Source organism: Anas platyrhynchos, chromosome 3, assembly GCF_047663525.1.
Source record: "Anas platyrhynchos isolate ZD024472 breed Pekin duck chromosome 3, IASCAAS_PekinDuck_T2T, whole genome shotgun sequence".
NCBI lineage: Eukaryota > Metazoa > Chordata > Aves > Anseriformes > Anatidae > Anas > Anas platyrhynchos.
The window spans coordinates 27,255,214-27,277,888 of NC_092589.1; the positions used below are offsets into that span (position 1 = coordinate 27,255,214).

Sequence of the window (22,675 nt, forward strand, 5' to 3'; positions counted from 1 at the left end):
CTTATCTTCACCCTGATCTACAACAAACACAAGAAACAACCTGCATTTTTAAACTTAATATTTAATTAATTTACAGTGAAAGAGGTACATTTTTGCTTCATTTCTTTCATTTTTTTTCCTTTTTATTTTTTCTACTTTTATTACTAAAATAGGAGGAAGGATGGTCATGATTGTTGTCACAGGCTGTAATTCAGGAGATCAGTGCAAAGTTTTCCTTTGTAGCTTTAGTCTGTGTTCACCTTAGGAAAGACAGGATGACATTCTTCCTTAGCCTACAGGACTGTAAGAACTTCTAAGATACAGAAAATGGTTTCAAGATCTCTGCCCACAAACACAAATCTTTAATGTGGCAAGGCCCTTGATTTTACAAGCAAATTTTTCACAAACAAACCACTTTGGTCTGACAAGAAAGGCCTCTAATGCAGAAATGAAAGGCAGAAATGTGCATATTAGTGATTGGAGGGAAAGGGCAAGCGTGTAATTCTTCCACTGTGGACCAGATGTTCCAGGTCTGTGGAACCATCTGTGTGCTTCTACCACAGAAATCAGTGTCAGGGATGATGAAGACAGCCCAGGTTGTGATCAACGCTGGGGAAATGTTGTTTGTACACAGGATCTATCCAGAAAGCTCTTTGGAGACAACACAGTAAATTATCATTGCCTGTTGTTAATCTGATCAGTCAAACCAAGACCTCCCATGTGTAGGGGGACATGTCTCCATGGAAATGCATCATGGTGTCCTCTTCCCTACACATTATCCATCCTTCATGCCTAGAAGAAGGCTGAATATAGGTTAGTGATCTAACTTCCCTTTATGCCCTTGCTACAATTTTCCTGAGAGCCATTGCCCTCCAAGGTTTGGCTCACAGACCTATATTGAAACATACATTACATGCAACTGCTGGCATCAAGCAGCAGTTGCATGTAAAAGGTGAATCTTGTGAATAAGGCTTAACCGCCACCAATATGAAATTTAGGGAATAGATCACTGCACACCCTCCTATATTAAACAAACATTTCAATCACAATTTATTTTTTTTTTTAAATACTGTCTGTAATATTCCTCTATTGTTGGTTCAATTGTTTCTTGACTAGGTCTTTGAATTGTTCTTTCAACAGACCTGCAAAAGCTCAGAAGCATCTGTGATATATAAAAAAAAAATCAGATTTCAAATCTCATGATTGGATCACATTTGGGGTATCTAGGTCTAGTTACATTTCCAGCAGAAAATTTGACTAAATGAGTGAACAATATACATATAAACAAACATCATTTAGTTATAAGTAAATAATATATATAAGTAAATAACTTAACTTGCTTGGGATAAGCATCCAGTGGCATACTGATTGGCACATGGCTCACCTATCAGATGCCATTTTGAGGTCATGGTCATGTAAATACAAAAAAAGATGATTCCCAAATACATTACAGAAATTAACATGGGAAGGTGAAGCAGAAAGGGCTTCAGTCTGTAACAGCCCTGCTCGTCAGAAAGCAGCCAGCCCTGAGAGCGAGTGCTGGCTGCCTCAAGCTGTTGGAAACTTCGGAGAAGGCAGGCTGCGGCAGGAAATAAAAAAGCACATTGAATAAATCACTTGATGCTCTGATTAAGAGGCATGGGACTGTATATCATGTGACAGCTAAAGCTGTAAGCTCCAGCCTCAAATATATTATTTGGTACATGAATGGTTTGAATGGGCAGATGGTATTCATGAGCAGGATTACTATTTCTGGCAAAACAGGTCAAACCAAGTCACTTAGAAACGGAATTAAAATTTAAAGATCATTATCTCTGAAGGTGTGCGATTTTTATAAACAGAGGTAATGAATTGGGCTCAAGCTCATTATAATCGCACCATTTGCAACAAGAACTCATCCTGTGTAACAGAGAAATGCTTTGCCTTTGTTCCCTTTCTGTCAGCTAATTACCCATGCATTTTCCAGCATGACATTTGTCTCCAAATAAGAAGGGGTCGGCACTGACCAGAAGCATTCATTTCCCTAAACTACCCAAGAAGGTCAGAGGCTGAGTGACAGTGAAGTGAATAAAAAAGCAAGTGCTACTAGTAAAGCACGGCTCGCATACGGCAGCGCCTGCCTTTCTGAGAAGCACAAGGTCTGACTCTGCATTGGTGTTTGTGGTAGCCCACACCCCAATGGCCGTCCAGCCTGCCACCCGAGGCAGGGCCTGCAGCAGGCTGCATGGGCAGCTCAGGGAGGAGAGGCTGCCCCAGGAGGGTGGGAACCATAACAATCAACCCTATGGCAGAGGTGTAGGGCTGGCTTAGGGCCCACACTGCTTCCCTCACGGCAACAAGGGGAAAAGGTTGCTGCCCCAGTTGTTGGCTGGTTAGGAGCAGAGGTTCCAGTGGCCCCTCAAAAAAACTCATCTCCTGGCATGGAGGGAGGGGAAGTGGCTGAGAGCCAGGCAGCTGCCTACAGGGGAGGGACGACAAGTCTGTGCACTGCTCCTGAGAAGGACTGAAGGATGCTCTGGGAATGGTCTCAGGGAAGGAGGGGTCCTTCTGCCTTTTCTATGTGAGCATCAGCCCTTTGGGACAATCACTCATGGAGACATTCCCAGCGTTTTTCTTTGCCATAAGGCCCCCAAACTCCAGCACGTTAGCAAGAATATCGTAACCAGGAAAATTAGGAACCCTCTTTTTTCCTCACTGTACTGCTCAGCACTGGCTCATTCCTGGGAGAGTCTCCAAATTGCTTCAGTGCTGGATGACATTAGGCTCCCAAGGCAAGCCTGGGGAGTCTCACCTGAGCCTGAGTCTTGCCCCAGAAGCCTGGAGATGTTGCCCCAAAAGCAGTGCTCCAACAGGCTGGGCCAGCCGGGGCTGCTGGAAGAGGCAGGCAACTCCCTCGCCCCTGGGCTGGGAAGGCAACAGCTTCATAAACCCGAGCAGAAAGAGGCCACCAGTCTGAGACAGCTCTGCTTGCTGGTGAGAAACAGGGTGGCTTGTCCTACTCCTCCCATGCCACTGCTGCATCACCAGACCCAGGAGCATGAGGAGATGGTGCCTGCGGCCATCACCCAGCTTGGGCAAGAGATCCAGGAGATCCTTGCTCCACTGGCTAGCGAGGCATAGGATGGAGAAGCGTGGAGCTGCGGGAGAGCTGCAGTGTGGGAAAAGGAGGGGGAAGACTCAGGGGAGTAGTCACAGAAATGGCTGCTGTGTGAAGAAGGTGCTCATAACCCAACAGCTCTTATATATACACCTGTGAGCTCTGATTTCAGCTGGGCCTTCAGACAGTGTCTCCAACAGTCAAAATCACAAATTTATTACCTCCATGTGGGAGGGGGGACACTGCCGTCCACACATAGGGATGTTTAAGCAACACAAAAAGGGTTCAGATTGGAAAGGGACCTTTGTGTGGTGGCAGTGCAGAAACTCCTAACAGCCTTTGCTCCAAGGGCCTTGCACTGCACATATATCCACTGGTAAAAAGAAGGGGGAGTGAGGAGGCAAGAAAACATTACAGTTTTCTTGGGGCAGGAAAGGAAGAGCTGTGGGAAACAAAGGCAAACCGCAATGGCAAACCACAGGAGAAGAACAAATGGAAGAAGAGACAAGTGAAGCTGGCTGGAAGTGAAGGGACAGGGTTGAATGGATAGTAAAGAGTTTGTCTTGCTGGTCAATCTGCAGAGGAGGTGACCAGGGATGCAGATCCCATGCAAGGACGTCAGCTGGCTTCCCTCCAGCTGCTCCAGCTTAAATGCAGTCCCTGCAGCAGCCAGCTCTGCTGCGGGTGCCAGAGAGACAGAGGCTGCTAGGTGCAGAGCAGATGTCAATCAGCATGACCCTGAAGAGCAAGATTGTATTAGATCAGTATCACACAAATTACTGTGCCAGAAGGTGCAAGCAACAACATATTTCGACCAATTGTTATATACATATAAAGATATAGGTCAGCCGACAAAGCAGAGATACAGTTCATTCTGCGGTGATTTTTTTCTGGGCCTGACCCTTCTGCAACTAATCAAAGTGTGATGCATGTTTTGTCTGCTCGTGCCCACAAACGAATTTAAGACGTGTGATTTTAACACTTGTTACGATTATGAGAAACACCAAACGGAAGCTTTTGGAAAGTAAAGCTGCATGCTTAACCACAAGACACACACAGCATAAAGTAGCGCCTCCAGTGTGCCTCATTTGGCCCCACAGATGGCAAGGCCTGGCGGAGGCACTCAGTTCTCCTCTCACCAGCACCCACCTGCACCCACCTTGTCCTCTGCACTGTCTTTCAGCAGCTGCAGCAAAACCTGGCAGCTCTGGTGACATGCAGCGTGTTGGATGGCCATTGGATGGCCAGTGGCAGCTCTTCACACTTCAGCTAAAGGACATTTATTGATTCTGTGTCTCTTGTGTTTCCTTTTTTTTTTTTTTTTTTTTTTTTTTTTTTTTTTTTTTTTTAATAGGCTGAAGAATGAGATACAGAGAGCAGGAACTGCCAGAGGGAAACTGGTGACATCCCTGTCTGGCTCCTGGGAATCCGGCCTGTAAGCAAATATATAAGGACCTGAATCAAAGTGCCCTCATTTGGAGTTGTAAACAGGATTTAAATGCTGCATAAGCCTTGTGACTTCTCTTTTGAGTTCTACCATCCATAATTCATTATTTGTTGCATGTGACTCATCGGTTAAATCATATGCATTTTTCTGTGCTACGCACTTGCCTGCTAGTGAGCTTATCTAAGACTTGTGTATGAAAAAAACCTCCCTGAAATGTGAGTAAAAAGAAACCCTTTTTGCAAATGTGCATAGAAAATGAAAGGAAAACGGAAGTAGACCCAGTGTAAGTGAAGACAGATCTTGAATGGGTAGAAGATTTGAAAATTATTTATTTTGTTTTTTATTCAAGTCAAGCTGAGCCAATTTACCCGGAGAGATATGAGGCACATCAGATACAAAGGCCATGTCAGGTAGGGACAAACTTCTCTTTTATCATGTTATGTGGTCAGTTGCTGCGCTGTAATTTGAACTGTAGATCAAGTAAACATAGCAAAGACACAAAGCGTTAGCCAGGCTCCAGTGAGCGCAGATCCTGAGAGTCAGTTTCCAAACTTTCCTGTTTGTGGTATCAGATATCGTAAGCCTTACATCCATTCTTGTGGAAGGATTCAGTTTTCTAAAGGGAACCTAAGAATGTCAGGGATCATTTACATTATGTAGGTAATAAGGTCTGCTTGCTCTCTTTGCCTCTTTCCCCCTTTAGCAGATTTTATTTATAAGTTCTTGTTGGTCACTTTTGCCAGTACATTTACCTGACAGCCCACAGCAAAGGAGCAGTATGTGCTGGTTTTGGCCCCAGCCTTTCAGAGGGATTCAGAATAACTCGAGCTGCACAGACGCTACACAGGTGCATCCTCTTTCAGACTGAGGTGTCGTCACCAGATATTAACACTGAAGTGGTTCAGAGAGGCCTTAGTATAAAGAAGCACCAGGTTCCATTCAGCAGTGTGGCTGGCATGCAAATGAAAGATAAATAAATGACAACGTGTTAGAGTTTCAGCTTGCAGAGAGTCAAGTAACTCTCAGAAAGTATTTGGCACTTTCCGTTTCAGGTAATTTCCACGGAAGCTGAGAGATTTCAGTGCTGCTCCATCACTTTGTAATGGTGAGCTCTGGCCATGCAGCCAGTGGCTTTTCTGTGGCAGATAAATAGAGGCCTTGGCACTCCAGCCTCTGAAACATTGCTGATTAATTCCAAGGCCTTCTCTGTTTTGTTTGAGGATTAAATTCTCATTTTCAAGAATAAATCTCCTAATGAAAACCTCTTTTTCTCCATCTCCATGGTGCAGCCCTATATGTATATAGGCTAACCCCTATAGGGGTTAGCCTATATGGCTAGTGTATGCTATAGAGATTACTAACAGGGCAAAGGTCATAAATATAGTGGCATCTGCTACACACACAGAGGAAAAAGTTCCACTTATTGTCCCTGTTTTTAATATCTGTACTGATTTATGCTAGCTGGCCAGGTTCATTGAGCAGAGGTGCGTTTATCAAAGCTGATGTGTTTATTTAAGTGAATATTTACATACGCACTTCCATAGCAGCTGTGTGCATGACAGACTCAGTATAATCAGACTAACAGACCAAACAGAGCATAATACGAGGCAAAAATAATTCGCCATGCTGTGCTGTCCTGCCATCACAGGACTCCTATCATGTTCTTTAGTCACTTTGATAGTCTTCACACACAAGTAGCTTACCAAAAGGTTGGCACTTTTATGTCAGTTGTTCTCAAAGTGCTTATGTCTGTACACCTCTCTCAGGCTTGGGCTCTCTAAGCAGAACTTGCTGTGGTGCCAGCAGGTCCCTGGGGCCATGCAAAGCCTCCAGCATGTTCTGTGGGATGGTCATCCACCTGCACAGGAGTCACCATCAGGTCTGGGCTCACCTGTGGAAGAAGTGGGCTGGCAGGTCAGCCTCTGGTTAGGACACTCCTTTCCCCTGCACTGTGACAAAGTTGTAGCACTGGCCATGTGCTACGCTTCAGGATGAGTTGCTTGAGATTTCACATCCCCTAAATGCAATTGCATAGATGGGAGAAGCCAGTCACCAAGCAGTAGCACAGCTCAAGGGAGATAGATTTAACAGCGCCCAGTGGAGGTGCCTTATTAAACTGATACAAACTTAATAAACAGAAGAGCTGCTAATTATCTAAAGGAGTTAAGCAATGAAAAGTGGCAGAAAGCCAAGCAACAAGACCGAGTCTTCTTAATGCAAAGGGAAGCTATCCAGCAAATCTGCAGTTCATAATATGAGAGAGAAGAAGAGACGGATACCCTTAAAGATGATGATTTGCATGTTATTACTAATCCTTTCATGATTTTTTTATTGAAGCTATTTATATAAATCCAGTAGATGGAGGATGGTCACAGAAGTCATGTTGTTTTAAAAACGTACTTGGGAAGTCAAGTGATCCTCCTTCAGAATTAAAAAGAAAAGAAAAAAAAAGGCTCTGAAAGTATTTAAAAAATGGAATTGTGAACTACTTTCCTTTAGCCTGCCATACTCCATGATTTCTGTATGAGGAGAACAAGCAAATTGTTCCAGGAAAGGGAGAAGACACTGTAGGAGATGACCATTGCTCACCTGCTTGCGTCTCTGGCTCCTGGGAGCCCAAAGCACTGGGGTGAGCTGCTGCCCGGCCTGGAGATGTGAAGGCCCCCGGGGACCAGTCCACCAGCAGCCCGCAGACTAGCACCGAGACAGGAGCCAGCGGCTGCCCTTCCCCTCCTGCAGAAGAGGGCATACACAGGGGTTCAGCGGTCTCTCAGACCTCAAGCCTGCCAAGATGGGACCTGTATTAGCACAAACACTGCTACCACGCACAGACTGACAGGGCCAGCACAAGCACAGCACACACTGTGGCTGGCTCTGAGAAGCTGACCGCCTTACTGCTGCAAAGGCAGGGGACAAAGCGGGCATTAATATGCAGCCACCAGCACCTATGCAGTGACCATAACCAAAGCAGCCATCTTCTTCAGAGGTGAGGCTGAAATGGAGATAATTACCACACCGTAGGGCCACATCCTAGTGCAAACCAGTTCTTTTCTTGGCCTGTTGTCAATAGATTCAGTGTTTGCATAACAGAAGTGTCTGGTCAACACAGCCCCATGCAGACCCAGGTGTCCCAGAGTCCAGGGCTCTCTAGCACATGCTGTTACTGCCACCACAAGAGTTGGGCAGGCAAGGAAGAAATCAAACCTGCCACATCCAAAGTGAATTTTGTCCTTATATAATACCATTTTTGGAAGGAGTCACTCCAAGCGATGCTGCCTTGCCTGTGTCACTTGTGTGGTGGGTCAGGAGGCCTCGCACGCTGCTTGTGGCACCCTGCCCACTCCTGCCTGTGTGCGCATATGGCATCACACATCACTTTACAAGTTGCTCCAACTGTGCTCTCAGTGAAATATATCATTAACAATTTTCCCAGTCTTGTTACCGACTTGGTTAACCATTAATAGGATCCCTCTTTACAAAGTCCTCACAGAGACCATGAAGCGCATTTGAGCATGAGGTGACATTCTTCCCCTCAGTAAACCAGGCTCTGCGCTTCAAGGATGCGGGTGATCAGCTGCAGACTATGAAAATACTTTTCCATTTGCACACACAAACTAGAAATACATAACTTACTTCTTTATGCAAAACTACAAGAGGCCTTGGGCAGCTCTTTTGTACCCTGACATAAACTCTGTGAGGAATGAGGAGCTTTGCGTGGTGTTTTTATGAACTATGTTTGTGCTTCTCCAGCTTGCAATGTGCTGCTGGCAAGGGAGAGGCAGCAAAGTAGTTAATCACTAGCCTTTACTGAAGAAAATGAACTGTGGGCAAACAGTACATGGGGCAGGTCGGTATGAAATGGCCTGCCAGGAGCTGAATGGGCTCTTTTCCTGAGAGAAAAACACTCTTTTCTGGTGAAGACAACAGAAGGTCCACTAGCTGAGGAGTAATTTCAGAAGTTAAAATTTTGAAAGGCCAAAGCGTAGGAGGCAAGGATGCTTACCAGGAGGCACGCAGAGGGACAGAAAACAGCAGGATGGATCTGGGAAAAGCAAAGCATGCTGCATGGCTGCTCCTGCAGCTTTAGACAATCTGAATTTTGCCCTGGCCCTCTAATCAAAGGGCACTGCCAGCTATGTTCAGGGACATAACAAATGCTGGCTTGTTGTGAAGAGGGAGCTGCATCACTACAATTATTTCTGATAGCACTGCTTGCCCAGAAGGTAAGTGCCTTAAAAACAGACTCCTTGGCATGTCCCCAGCAATGAGTAAGAGCTTGACTCACAGACCTGGTCTGGAAGGATCTGTTGGACCTACCCTATAAAGAAGGTACTTTGTCTCTTGCTTTAGGGTTTAATTGGAGAGACTGTAAACAGGCTGGGATCTTGAGAAGAAACTGCAACAACTTCTGCCCCGAGAAGGAGCTCAGCACAAAAGTCTTCTTCCTCCCTTCCTCCTCCTCTGCCCCTGTGCCACCAAGCCCCTGGGCCTGGGGAAGGTCCTGGGGGCAGGAGGGGTACCAGGGCCGAGGGAGGGATGCGGAGAGGAAGGAAGGCCTCTGGCAGGTGTTGCAACCGCCTAGTCACAACATGCAACTTCGGGTGCTGAGAAATGTCCAAACACTTGGGTAAATGCACAAACACAGTGTGGGGCACGGGGAAATCGCTTCTTCCTCCAGCTGCCATACACCAAGGTCGTGCAGAACTGGTGTGAGAAAGACTTGACTTTTCAGCTGCGGGCTCCATGCCAAGCCCAAAGCGAGACACCACCATACAACAATTAATAATTTGGAAACTGAAATTATCCCTTCAAGAGAGCTCTCGCCCTGTGTGAGTGGCCTGCCCTCGGCAGGAGGTGTCACCCCCGTTTCCTGCCCTTGCACCACCAGAGGCCTGCGCGCCCGGCACCCTGAGGCCTGGTGGAAAGTGCCAAGCAAGACCCCGTGTGCTTTCAGTATAATGGGTGTTGAAGCTATATTTACGACTTGCTCTGGAAAAAAAAAAATAGTAAAAAGAAAAGAAAGCAACCAACAGTGAGGTTTCACGGGTAGTAAAATGAGCAGATGCAATTAAAAATACATACTGAACCTAGAGAGAAAGCTGGCGCCTCTTTCATATGGTGTGTCTTCCTAGCCATAACACTGAGCAGGTATTTAGCATTCAGAACAGAAAAGAATAAATAAGGTTAGAGGCAAAAAAGCCACAAAGATCCATTTTACATCTAGAAGACGCAGGCAATAAAGCCGTGACTCACCCTTAACAAATCCATCTGCTATTTTGTGACTAATGTATTAAATTATATAATTCACTCATGTCCTTCTCTCAGGTTTTCACTAAAGGCCATTTGCTGAATTACAGTTAGAGATAGCAAAATGAAGTGAAAAAGCAGAGCCTTTTAGAGAAAGGGAAGCAATCAGCACTAATGGATTTATTGTGCAAAAGCCTATGTGGTTGAAAAACCACGCACGTACACACACATCTGGCTGCTTCGGCTGTTGGCGGAGTCGTAATATAGCTTGCTGGTGCCAAACAAAAATCCATATTAATACAATTCTTTATTTATCCATTATTATAATGTAGATGTCAAGATATTAACCACAAACGTAGCAACAACAGAAAACAAACAGCTAGGTTTTCCAAGAGAAAGTTAAATTTAAATGTAGGTTAACCAAAGTCCACACTAAACAACTTGGCTAACAGACTGGCAAGGCTTACCTACTGTGTCACAGAGGAACCATTCCAACATTTGCAATGGCAACAGTGGGGACATCGCTTCCAAAAGAAAGGAAAAGCTCTATCCCTCTCTGACCCAGAACTCTGGCCCCTGCACACTGGTCAGAAGCATGTGTATCTTTGTTAGTACACATAATCGGCACTGTCATACCAAGAGCATGCTTCAAGAAAATATAACTTTAGCAGTAGAGCTCAGGATATGTAAGTACCAAATCTTTACCTAAAAGACTATAAAAAGAAAAGTTTTGAGGAGAATAAGTCGATAAAAACTGACAGATAGGCTTGCCTTTTGTAAATAAGCTAAATCTGTGTCTAGCAACACACCTGAGCCAAGCCGATCATGCCTGAAGTGACACATTTAGGAAAACATTTGCTTAGGGCCTGCAAGAAAGAGGAACCATTAAGCTGAACTCTGGGTGCACTACACAAATGTTGGGATGTGATACCAGTGCTTGGAATTATTTAGCTTCCCTTCACCTGTCCTTTCCAGTACTTTTCATGCTCTAAAGCTGTCTTCTTAGCCACACTATCATTAGTTTCATAATATTGGATTATCTTTCATAAAAGCCCAGCTCTTGCATTCATGTGGTCAATGAAGAAACTCCACTTCCCTTTTGAAAATTACTCATATCCTCAGAGTTGCACATCAAAGCATGGAAAATGAAAGCCCTAAAGTCTCAGAAAACAGAAAGCTAAAAGAGAAATGAATATTAAGTATTTACAGAAACACTGTTTTTAAGCAAATGTCTTTTTTTTTTATTTTTTATTTATAGGGAGACTGATTCCTGGTTTGCCGGGCCCTGCTATTTATGTAGAGAGAAGCTTTAAGGAGTCTTCCTCCCTCCAGTAAATGGGAGCTAAATGATCCTCTGTATTCTGAGGCTTGCTGACATTACACACAATACAGCAGGAATTTTCCACAAGAAAGATAGCTGATGACACATATCCATTTTCTAAAAGATGAGAATTTACCATAAATATACATTTCCTTAGAAGCTGCAAAGTCTTGAAGATATTAAGTTCATTTACATTTCAAATTGTTAAATATTTGGTTGTGCTTTCAAAATATGCAAGATTTTTTCTCTGAAATTCTTTTTCCTACTCACTAGTACTGGTTGGCAGAGATTATCAGAGAAAAGCTTTGAGAAGATTTCAACCTCTGATTATTGCTTTGTAAATAAAACATTATATTTATAACAATGGGTTATATTGTTATTATATTTATAACTATTATATTTAAAAATTACATTCTTTTTCAAGAGGAAACTCTTGAAAAAAATCACTATTCTTTCAAAGTTAATGTTGAGAAATGATCCCTAGTAATGATTATAAAAAGTAATGTTTTCCAACCAAATTTAAAAATTCCTTACAGATGGCACAGTTATTCCCTGATTACTTGTGACCACACCATGAATAGAATGAGACCCTATGGGAAAAATAAATGAGTAATAGATTGTCAGCTTTAATGGGACGATTGCATTTTCAATGGCTTATTTGCAAGGAAATGGGTTAGAAACCACTTTTGAAAGGATAAGTGAGATCATTTTACACATTTCTTCAAACCAAAGGCGTTGCGTGGAAGCATGTCTTGCAAGCGTGCAGTGTCTGACTCTGACAACAACTCTGGACACCCACAGAATTTGCCTTTTTTAGATCAGCATGGTACATCTAACACAACAAGACACGTAAAATGAGGAGGAAATATTCATTTCAGTGTAAAGTGGGCAAGTTGAGAGGAGTTAAATGAAGCTATGACTCTATGCATGGTATACATTAATTGTGGGCTCTGCCTGGAAAATGAAAGACGAAAAATGTTTACCCAACATTTATATAACATCCTTCCTCATTAAGAGTTCATTAACAGCATCAGTCACTGAAATCACAAGGAGAGGGAATAAAACACCCAAGTCCATTTTAACCTGCTAATTAGCTGGGCAATCTGATTAGACATTCACAACAGCTGTTGCCTTCTTGGGAGGGGTTCAGTGCTCAGCTGTGGAAACAAATGCATACTGCAACATATTAAAAGAAAGAAGCAGCACATTTTGTGGGATTAAAAAGCAACAGCTCAGAGATGGGAAAGTTTCATGAAGGCACGGCATACATAAACCTGCACCGTTAAAATTGTGCTTGGTTTTCCTGAGGGGCATCTGGAACAGGGAACGTCCCTTGCTGCTATGTGATTTACTTCCCTGACAGAGAGCACTGAGTGCTTTCCTGAATCACAGCCATATCAGATTTTACTGCATACTGCAATTCTTTGTTTCTTTTATAATTAGCAGATAGGATTTGCAGATTTCGCCTCTGTTGCCCCTGAAGACAAGGGGAGACATAATGTTGATTTCAAGGGGATGCAAACATTGGCAGCTTTTCCATCCACAGTAAATACATGCATGCAAGCACATGCCATCCTAGGCTCCAATTACTTAGTTAAGAGTTAAATATATAGGAAAACAGTACATCTTTAACTATTCCTTTCTTCTTGCTCTCCATGAAAAGATAACCAATAACTACACTGATTTCAATTTCCTGTGTTGTCTTCAGACATCAGCTCTTATGCCACTACTTCTGCAGAGAACCAGGTAATGTTATAACTCCTGTGCAACTACCTAGAACGAGAGGATTTTTTGGCCAAGAAGGTATCAAATCTGAGATCCTTTGAGCGATTGTGAACTTCACTCATTTTCTCTTGCAAACCGGGTGACCGATTCAATTTCTCTGTTCACTGCTGGTAAGGAAACGTGACAATGTGAAACCAAAAACCAGAAGCCAGCTATAGTGCAAATCACACAACATTGATAGCATACTGCTTCTAACATCGTTTTAGAAGTGATCTGTTCATGCTGTGCTAGCTTTAATGTCTTAGCTGTGCAGGATGTAGATTTCATGCCTGTTCCAGAGGGAGCATGAGTCACCATAACGTGATCCAAGTCTACCTTCCCTCCCCCTAGATGATCACAGTTTCCAGGACATCATTTTCATGCCATCCCTTAGTATTAACTGTAGATCGACCACTGAAAAATTCTGCAGTCCCAGCTCTTCAGGCAAGACCATATAGCTGGTGAGTCACATTTACTCCAAGCATCCCTAATTAATGAGCAAGGTTGGAATCCAGTAAACATCTTCGAATGGCAGATGAGTTCCGAAATCACAGCCCTAACCACTGGCCTTCTGTGACAGCTCTCAGAGAGAAGACATATCCATTCATTCCTCATTGGTCAAACAGAAGACAGAAAGGACAATGCTTTGGCAGTCAAAAGAGCAATGTTTTGTCCCTGGAGTTGGGGACTGTGGCTTTTAAAAACAAGCTGGTGTTGACATTTCTCCAATATTATCAAATTCATTATGTATTGACTTCAGAGGCTCAGAGAGTTTGTCAATCTGTTTGTTGGTTTGTTTTTAAAGTTTTGGTTGTAAATTACTCATTTGACAGGCTGAAAAATGTTATAGTAGTAGTTTCTGTATAAAAAAAAAAAATCCCAAACTATTTCTGGAATGAGAATATGAGAGCTGAATATTATTTGGTTTCTTTCCAAACAGAGAACAGAAATACCTGTGAGCACTATTGACCTTTCTGTTCCTGGCAGATTTAGCATCCTTGTCTAATAATGCACATGTGCTAACCGCAGCACCTTGCAGTGAACTTTGAACTGAGGTCCCTGGGAGGACGAATAAAGCAGAACTAAGCCAAAGATCCTGCTAAGATGCTGAGAAGAAATCTAGGCAATAGAAAAGCCATTTTCTAAAACCAAACAGTTTGTAGAATATCAAACTGTTTAGATAGTATTCACAGTAGGACGATGCAAGGCAGCTCATACCCAGAAAGCAGTTCTCAGTAAGAAAGGGAATGGTCCCAAAGACATTTCCACCAGGCAAGATCACGATCTTTCTCAGTTATTCCTCTGCTGATGCTGGCTCTGGAGATGGTGCATCGCAGATCCAGGACATCCCAATTCAGACATCAACAACCGCTTCAGTCACGCTAAGACTTCATGATTCCAGGCAGAAGGTGTGCTGACGCTGGATTTCTTCAGCTATCAAAGATGTCTCTAAGCATGCTGTCTCAGTCTCTGCAGGAGAATGCAGCAAACTGAGGCAGTAATGTCTGTCTTTTTCTCCACTGTGGAAGCATGAGGAGATGTGAACCAAAAAGGTCTTGAAACAAAAACAGTAAAACATGGGGAGAGAGGGCTACATGTCAAGGTAAGTCACCTGAAGCCCCCCTTCTTTGCGTTTGTATCCAGCAAACCAAAAGATACGTGGCTCTGCTAACCATGTCTCTCTGCTAACCCCATATGTAGGGTGGTCTTTCTGCTGTAAATGATTCACTAGAAATCCAGATTTTACTCTGCTAGTCACAGAAAAATGAACAGAGATTTGGGCTCTTGAAGAGCTTCCTCAGTTCCATCCGCATGTCCTGTGCTAAAGCTAGAAGCAGCACTGGTTGTTCATGAGGTGAATGAACGCTTTTTTGGCTATCTGATGAAAAAGTTCAGCAGGGCCTTGAAATATACCAAATGAAAAACATCTATGAACGAAATGAAAAACGTCTATGCAGAAACAAAATCAAACCAAACCAGAAAATGCAATATGAATGGGAGACCAAGTTGGGCACAATGAGATCTTTTTTCCCCATTTGCACAAATAACGTGTTCTTTCTTCTGAAAATAAGTGTTTTAGCATTTCTGAAATGCAAGATTTTCTATTCATTAACCCTTCACTACATTTAGTATACATACATTAGTGTACAGAACATTTTAGTACATCCCCTAGAACATTTTAATATGCCACCTGACAAGAAGGAAGGAAAACCAGAGCATTTTAGTAAAAAAGAAAGCACAGAGCAGTTTCCACTGACTGAAGCAACAAATGAACACCTGCCTCAGAGCTGCAAGCCTGCAATGGTGTAATCTTTCCTGGAGACTGCTACATTGTACAGCATAAAGAAAAAAAAGACAACATGGGAAAGACTGTGAGCACAAGATTTTATCAGCCTAGATAGGTTGCTGATTAGATAGGAAGACCTTTGACTATAAATTGTTCCTTTCAGCCCCGCATGAGTAATGGACACAATTCTTCCTTTCTGTGTACCAGCTGAACAGGAAGCCACTCACTTTATTTCACTTGGTTGATTCAGATTCTGCAGAGAGCAGAAGTTGGTCAGATGTGAGTCATTCTGTTTGCCTCCTGCTGTCAGCCCCAGGAGGAAAGGCTCTGCTGCTGCACCACCTGAACTTCTGAAGAGCCACAGTTTTTAAAAAAACATTGAACCTGGAAGACCCAAGATCCTGAGGTTTCACACAAGACAGAGGAATAGAGGGGCTAACTCTAGAGGGAGCAGTGAGAAGCAAAGGTATGGATATGCTGGTAGTGGTCTCTCTGCCAGGCCAGAGGCAGACTGAGAGCACAGCGTAGGGAAGCTCATTTTGCGATCGCCCTCCAGCGTGTCCTCACCCAGCCATCAGGCTGTGGTTCCTGCACACCACTCCATCACCAGAAGATCCGGCTGAAGAGGTTCCTACACCCAGATAATCATCCCTTCCTCCACAGCAGCAGGTGAAGCCATGTCACCAGTACAAGTTCTGCCAGGCACAATTTAACATTCCATCACACAAACAGCTTAATCAGCTGCAGCAGGGAATATATTAAGGCAGTATTGGCATCAAGTGTTTGTAATGTGAGAATCCAGTCTCAGCCACTCTGCAGTGTAACTCTGTGCAGCTCCAAAATCTTATTGGGTTGCCACTCACATTTTACAAGCTAACTCAAGAAAAATTTGCTTGGATAGCAGTTTATTTGAATCAGTGCTTCAATGAAAGCAAGCACTCCAGTGCCTATCAATGAGCTTCTACTCTCAAGCATGAAATGCACAGTACAAGTATTTTATTAAAGCTTAATACTACTTCTTTCTCTTCCTTTATTCCATGGAAAGTGTTTTCTTTATTCACAGACTTTGGACTCTGATTTTTATTGACAGGGAGTTACTAGTGCTTTGAATTTTATTCATTTCAAAACAGATGATACTATTAAACATGTTAGCATACTGAGCACTATTAAATCAAATGAAAAAGATCTCAGAAAATAGAATTGGTTAAATTCTCAGAGTAGCTAATGCTATTAAACTATTGGATGTGGACAGATCACTACAAATAGGGTTATGTAACTGCAACATTTAAGAAAGAATAATAACCTCATTCTACTATTTCCTTTATGTGTGAAGTGACTGCAGTTTTGTATTCCTGCTTTATAAAAGAATCTCTTTCAAAGTCGTACTGGAACTAAAATATTATATACACGGCTGCAGAAGAGGAAGGCCTTGTGATGTATGACCTTCAGCACCATATATAACCTGCCACGCATTAGGAGAACTTGACTCGCTTCTAAAATGAATGGCTTCTATGTGTGATTTCAGCATGAACATCACCTAAAGTTATCATGCAGTCTGTCTCGGTATACACCACTGACTTCTAAGCATTGCGATCTGTCTCTTCTCAACCAGACAAATGTCAGGCCGCTAGCAATCCATGTTTCTTTATTCTGGTGAAAGCACACAGAGGCTTTGGCCTCAGGGAGGAGAATGCTTCTTCAACCTCTCTGCCATACGTGGAAATGTAGAGAAAAAGCAAAGCTACAAATGCAGTAATAACACAAGCAAATCCTTCAAAATTGTGGGAGGCACTACTTCCACGTGTGCTACATTTTGCACCCATAACCACAACCCCAGAGCTCTGCTTAGCTGGGCTGCTGGGAGAAGGTAGACTCAAACTGGTTCTGAGCAGGTCACAAGGGCTAAACAGGCTGTTATTTATTTGTCAGGTCTTGGATAGGGGTGTTCCCATGGAGAAATACAGATGTACAGATAGTGCTTTGTCCCTGAATCCCTTCGGTTTCAGTAAACAGGTGTTCAAACCCATGCAGCAGAAATGGTAAATCTGTGGGCATGGCCAGGGCACTTCAGGTTCCTACATGGCAAAGGTCCTGCTGTGCAGGTCAGCAGTTCTGCTGGCTGACAGGCAAGGCCACCTTCAGTTACCTGAGAGACAACCAAGCGTACAGAAAGCAGGTAGGTTGCAAAGGTCTCAGCTGCACTTCTGACTGTCCTGCAAGAGCTGTATGAACATCACTAAAGTCCAAAAGCACATGGGACAACTAGCTGGTAGGTGGAGCTTCACATGCCTTTATTACTGTATAGATGTTGGATGGAATACATTTTTCTGCAAGGAAAAAAAGTAATTTTGATCATTTTCATACAGAGTTTGGCCCAATTGCTTTTTCTGAAGTTGGATACCAAAATCTCTCTTCTACGAATGCAGAGTCAAAAGATGCAAGAGAAGGATGAGCAGAGAAGAGCACGGCAATGGAGGTGCCCTCAAGGCATATCAAGGGGCTGCTCTGTGGGCAAGTGACAAGCCTCCTCCAGCTCAGCAGAGTTGATTGTGCAATTTTCTTCTGGCCGTAATGTTTTTGTGGCATACACATCTGCACATTAACTAATAACTCTTTTTGCGTCATTGAACAACAAGAGAGTGGACAACAACCCTTTTCTTCTTAACTCCTTATCTCTACTATTGGGAATGCAGGGCTGGGCTATCCGTGAGACAACTTGTCTTGAGCCAGAACAGGAAGCAGATGAAAGAGTCTTTCACTCACTCTGAAGCAGAAACAGTGCACATCCTACATAACTGGCCTCTACCACCCACTATTAGTAAACAGTACCTTGAGACAAAAGCATATTTCTGAAGAAATCCCCCATAACCTTTTTTTGAAACGAAGAGCTGTGCGTTCACAAAGTGCAACTCTTTTCTTCCTCTTCCTTTTTGCCCTGTTATTGTGTACATCACCACTGACATTTTCTGACTATCTGCGAGCAGACTTGCATGCAAAGCACTTTTCACACTGAGGTTAAAGATGGATATCATAGGAAATGTAATGTTTTTTAGATAAGAAGCAGTAAACCAGATTTGAAGTACTGCATGAGAAATCCTAAAGCTTCAGTAACCAGCAAGACACAATACTACTCAAGAAAGATGTTGTCCCATGTGGTATAGAGCCAAATTTGTAATGACATACATAGATAACGAGAAGAAACACGATGCAATTCAGTATGCCATTATCACATACATATAATACAACTGACAGCGTATCTGCAAATAGACATGCTATGTGTTTTGTCCAAAAAACATGTGGTTTTGTGCTCTCCATTTCTGCTAAGGAAAATAAAAATAAAATTGTGATTCTACTTGCAAACTCCTATCCTAAGTAGCTTTGGTTAGTAAAAAGCACCCATTAAACCACCCAAGAAACATTAACTGTTTTTCTTCCCTAAAAGTAATAAGCAATCTGCTAATATTTGACATAGTGCAAGGTAAACATTACCTGATTTCTTTTAAATACTAAAAGTACATCAGGATCTCTGAAGAATTATCTATCTAAACATGATGGTGACTTAAATCCTGAGTTTCTTTACAGCAGCTCACAGTTTATTACAGAATTACAAATACCTTGGAAAAATTGATAAGGTGAAAAGCTGCATAGGCTAAAAAAAATAATTCCTTTATTAGGAACTTGAACTGCTCCTATTGACCCAACAGGTATTATGTGTTCAAGTTAATAGACAAGAAGATTCTCCTGAGTAGCTACATAAAGAGACTGAGTCACGTGGAGCATGCAACTGACTAGTCATTTTATGTATATATTTCATATCTGATCTTACAGAAGAACCAGACAGACATTTACATGCAGATTTCACATCCTTACCCTGAGCAAAGATAAAGGAAAATGCAAAAGCAGCCCTGGTACTACAGGACATACCTACTCACCGCACTGGGGAAAAAAACAAAACCAACAAAACCAATAACAGCTTAAGTGCAAACCTGAAATGATCAGGATTTAGTAACACCCACGGGAAGCTCTCAAACAGAAATTCCTCCAAGGCATGATAGTTGGAGTCAACTGGACTAGAGGGAGATAAGCTGCTTCTCTGACGTTAGCAAGGGCTCTAGGCAAGGAGCCCGAGGAGGAAAGTAGAAAAGTTACACCCACACAGATCCCTCTTCCCCCACCATCAGTAAAACTGTGTGCTGCACCACCATCAGTCTGCATTTCTAGCTGCTCAGAGAGCTGCAGGGGAGCTGGCTGCCAGCAGAGATAAAGCTGCTGGCAGTGGCTGACCTGGCCAGATCAGAGGATAAAGCTAATGAATCATCTTTGTTGATTTGGAGATTAGGTTTGCACCATAGAAAAGAAGGATTCTCACCCATTCTATGCTGTAAAAAGAGAATTAAAGTGTGAGCCTGGTGAAGGATAAGCAGTAAGAGTTCCTCATGCAGGTGCTTGTTAAAGAAGAAACAATATGAAACTGGTTGATCACAATGAATGTTTTCTTAAACTAGAAATTGTTTTCCATGCTCATTACCATGTTCAGTTTTAGTTTGATAGATCCATCCAGTTTTAGAAACTTAAGATACTTTTCATCCATGAATGCCATACCTTGACCAACAACAGCTGCTGTTTTTTTTTTTTTTTGGACTGAAAGTTCCCCAGTTTCATTCTCACAGAAAATTACAAGCTCAATAAATTACCTGCAACACCACAGTTTAGAATACAGAACAGAAAAGTTTTCTGATCCTTGTCAGGTATAGGAATAAGGAAGTTCTGGGTTTCTCTGAGAGTTTTCCATCAGGCTGAGCTGGGGGTCAGAGCTTCAAAAGGAATGACCAGGAGACAGAGCAAGAGCAAAGAGGCCCTCAGCTGTCCAGGCTGAGATTTATCACCCTCTTCACAATTCTTCTGGAGAAGAAGCAAGTAGAAAATGAAAGCAAAAAGGAAACAATCATGGCAAATCTCCTCAAAGAAACAATCAACAGCTGTGTCTGTAGACTGCCTGGAGGTATGGGCCTTTGTAGGATTTACCCTCCCTTCTTGCTTCAAAGGTACAAGAGAGATTGCTGTGCAGTTTATCATCTGACAGCTTTCAGGGTGAGACCTTAATAACAGGAACCTTTTTTCTTCTACACAGACAGGAACTATCTGGTGGTATTTCCATAACACTTAAAGGTTTTCCAGTGCCCTGAAGTATATGTTGTTGGCTTCTGCCCTCTGCCACAGAATGACTCCAGAAACAGTGTTGTGGGTGAACAGGATCTTGCTGTACTGCCTTTGAAGCTGACGTTAATATTCCCATTTTGACTCTGTAGAAATGACAGCCAATTTCAACACCTCCAGGGTGATGGTTTTAATACTAAAATGTGAAAAGGTCAAGAAGCTCCGTGCTTTAGGGATTAAACCATGCTATAGGGATTAAACTAGCCCCAGTGTTTGATGTTCAAGAGAAAATCATTATAGAAATGAGTTACCCCACACCCACACATTGCTTCTGGTTCATCTCCAGCCCCCACTGGGGGAGAACATCCAAGCAAAGAAGCTGCTGGACCGAACTCAGTACGGCAACTCACAGGAGAGGCTTTGCCTGTGTGGGCAGCATTGTTCACTAACAACTGGCGTAAATCAGAGTCAATGACATCATACAGCCGAAAATGACGTCCATCAGGCAGCCCGCCTGCCTGCCGACAGGCCATCTGTTTTAGTCAAGGGCACCCAAGGCTTAAGTCAAAGCCCACTGAAGTTACTGGAAAGATTGCCACGAATTGTTGACTTTGACTCATCTGTAGCTTATACAATGCACGAAATGTCAGGCTCACAAGCTGCACTCTGTAAGCAAGACAGCTAAAGCTCAAAGAAAATACAAAGCAGCAGTCAGTTCTCCCACGCCACTATATGTCGGGATTTGATCTGCTGAAGCTATCGCAGAGGTAGTGATGTAAAGCAGGTGCAGGTAAAATGGACAGAAAATTCAGAGCTGGTACATTCTACTGGGGTGACAAAAAGAGAAAACAAAAGCTTCTCCGAAAATAAAACCAGTTACGTTCCGGTATTTCTGTGGGGTGCTACCATCAGTAGGGATATGCCTAAAGTATCATTAAGATGATGCACCTAAAGGGAAAACAAGGGCTGTAATGCCTGAGGAAATCAAACACCCCAGGAGAGGTGGGAGGAAAGAGCAGCTGAAATAACATCAAGACCAGGCAGAATTCAACGGGAGAGTGACATAAAAATAGCCAGCTCTATCTGTGGATTCAAGTTGCCTTCTTAAAAACAACAGTTCTTTTCTTTCCCTCTCTTCTATAAAAGGACCCAATTCTCTGCATGGAGCTCCCACTGAAGTCAGCGTGAGTCACTCAGACAGACTGCTTGGAAGTACGTCCCCAGGAGAGCTAATTATTGCATATATTATAACGAGCTCGCAGAAGAGGTTTTATAAACACCTGCCACTGTTTCACCATCTCCAGTTCAGGAAGCAGAACAACTGTCAGTCTAAATGAGATGGTTTGGTACTTTCCACTAACTCTGAACGTGAAGAAATAAAGAGCCTTAATAGCACCTTCACCTTGAAAGGTATTTTCAGGTAAAACCTGTATTGTAAAATGCATGCTAATTTAACCTTCAGTGCCTCATAAGAACATGCAGCAGTTAGGACCTCTTCTGTCCCTTTACGCACAAAAACAACAAAAGAATAACCAAAAGGGCCCCAAGGGCTGAATTTCACCCTTGGACCCACATAAAAAACAAACAAAAACACAACACTATCAGATATGATGGTTCAGCAGAACTTGAACAGATGAGAAACATAAAATTTGATGTTATAAAGCCTCCTTTCCGTTCCACTGTTTTTACAAGGGGGTAATGCTTATGTGCCGTACTCCATAGCTTAAAGCACCTGTTGGCCTGAAAATTGAACATGGCTGGAAAACAAGTTTATAACTACATTATCTGTCCTGACTGCAAAGACTTAATTACATGTGTTATTTAGGGGCCTTTTAAAGCGTGAGTTGGATTGCAATTTAGTCAAGAACTGAGTAAACAAATCCTCATGGGGACATAAGCCGCATACGTGAGGACTGAGCTTTTTGTCCCAGCATCAGCAATGGCAGAGGCTCTGTGAGTAAAGAATTAAAGGTTCTTGTTTGTCAAAGACCTGCAGTAGAGGACACCAACTCTTGCTTTGCAATTTCTACTACTGAGAAGTAGAGACAGAGCAAACAAATAATAATAGCTTTTGCTTTCTTATTCCAAGAAAAAGATTTAAGGGTTTTAAGCAAACCAAAGGAAAAGGACTTCAGAGATCAGAGAGGGAAAACGTCCAGTGAAAACCTCAAGTGGAACACCTAATCTCAGAATAAAACTGTGGGATTGGCAGCAGAACTTTTCTGGATTACCAGTTATTTATGTGCCTCATAATCAAGAAATCCCTTCCAAAGTAAACCAAAAGGGGAGATGGGGAATAGGGATTATATGATTTTTTATAGGCTGATGTTTCTCAGGGCCCACCAGTTGTTTTGTGCAGTCCCTCCTTTTCTACAC

General features: G+C 42.8%; 3 long non-coding RNA genes across 3 annotated transcripts; 2 read left to right on the top strand and 1 right to left on the bottom strand.

The window, feature by feature from the left end:
* Positions 1 to 4,379: 4,379 nt before the first annotated feature.
* On the bottom strand, positions 4,380 to 9,718 carry LOC140002119 (uncharacterized). The gene is made up of 2 exons (XR_011808120.1): positions 6,227 to 9,718; positions 4,380 to 5,474 (listed from the first exon to the last, which is right to left on the bottom strand). It is a non-coding gene; the product is annotated as an uncharacterized lncRNA (long non-coding RNA).
* LOC140002120 (uncharacterized) lies at positions 4,679 to 12,041 on the top strand. The gene is made up of 3 exons (XR_011808122.1): positions 4,679 to 4,738; positions 4,873 to 4,933; positions 11,029 to 12,041. It is a non-coding gene; the product is annotated as an uncharacterized lncRNA (long non-coding RNA).
* A 6,631-nt stretch (positions 12,042 to 18,672) lies between these two features.
* On the top strand, positions 18,673 to 21,694 carry LOC140002118 (uncharacterized). Its single transcript, XR_011808119.1, has 2 exons — positions 18,673 to 21,089; positions 21,446 to 21,694. It is a non-coding gene; the product is annotated as an uncharacterized lncRNA (long non-coding RNA).
* The last annotated feature ends 981 nt before the right edge of the window (positions 21,695 to 22,675 follow it).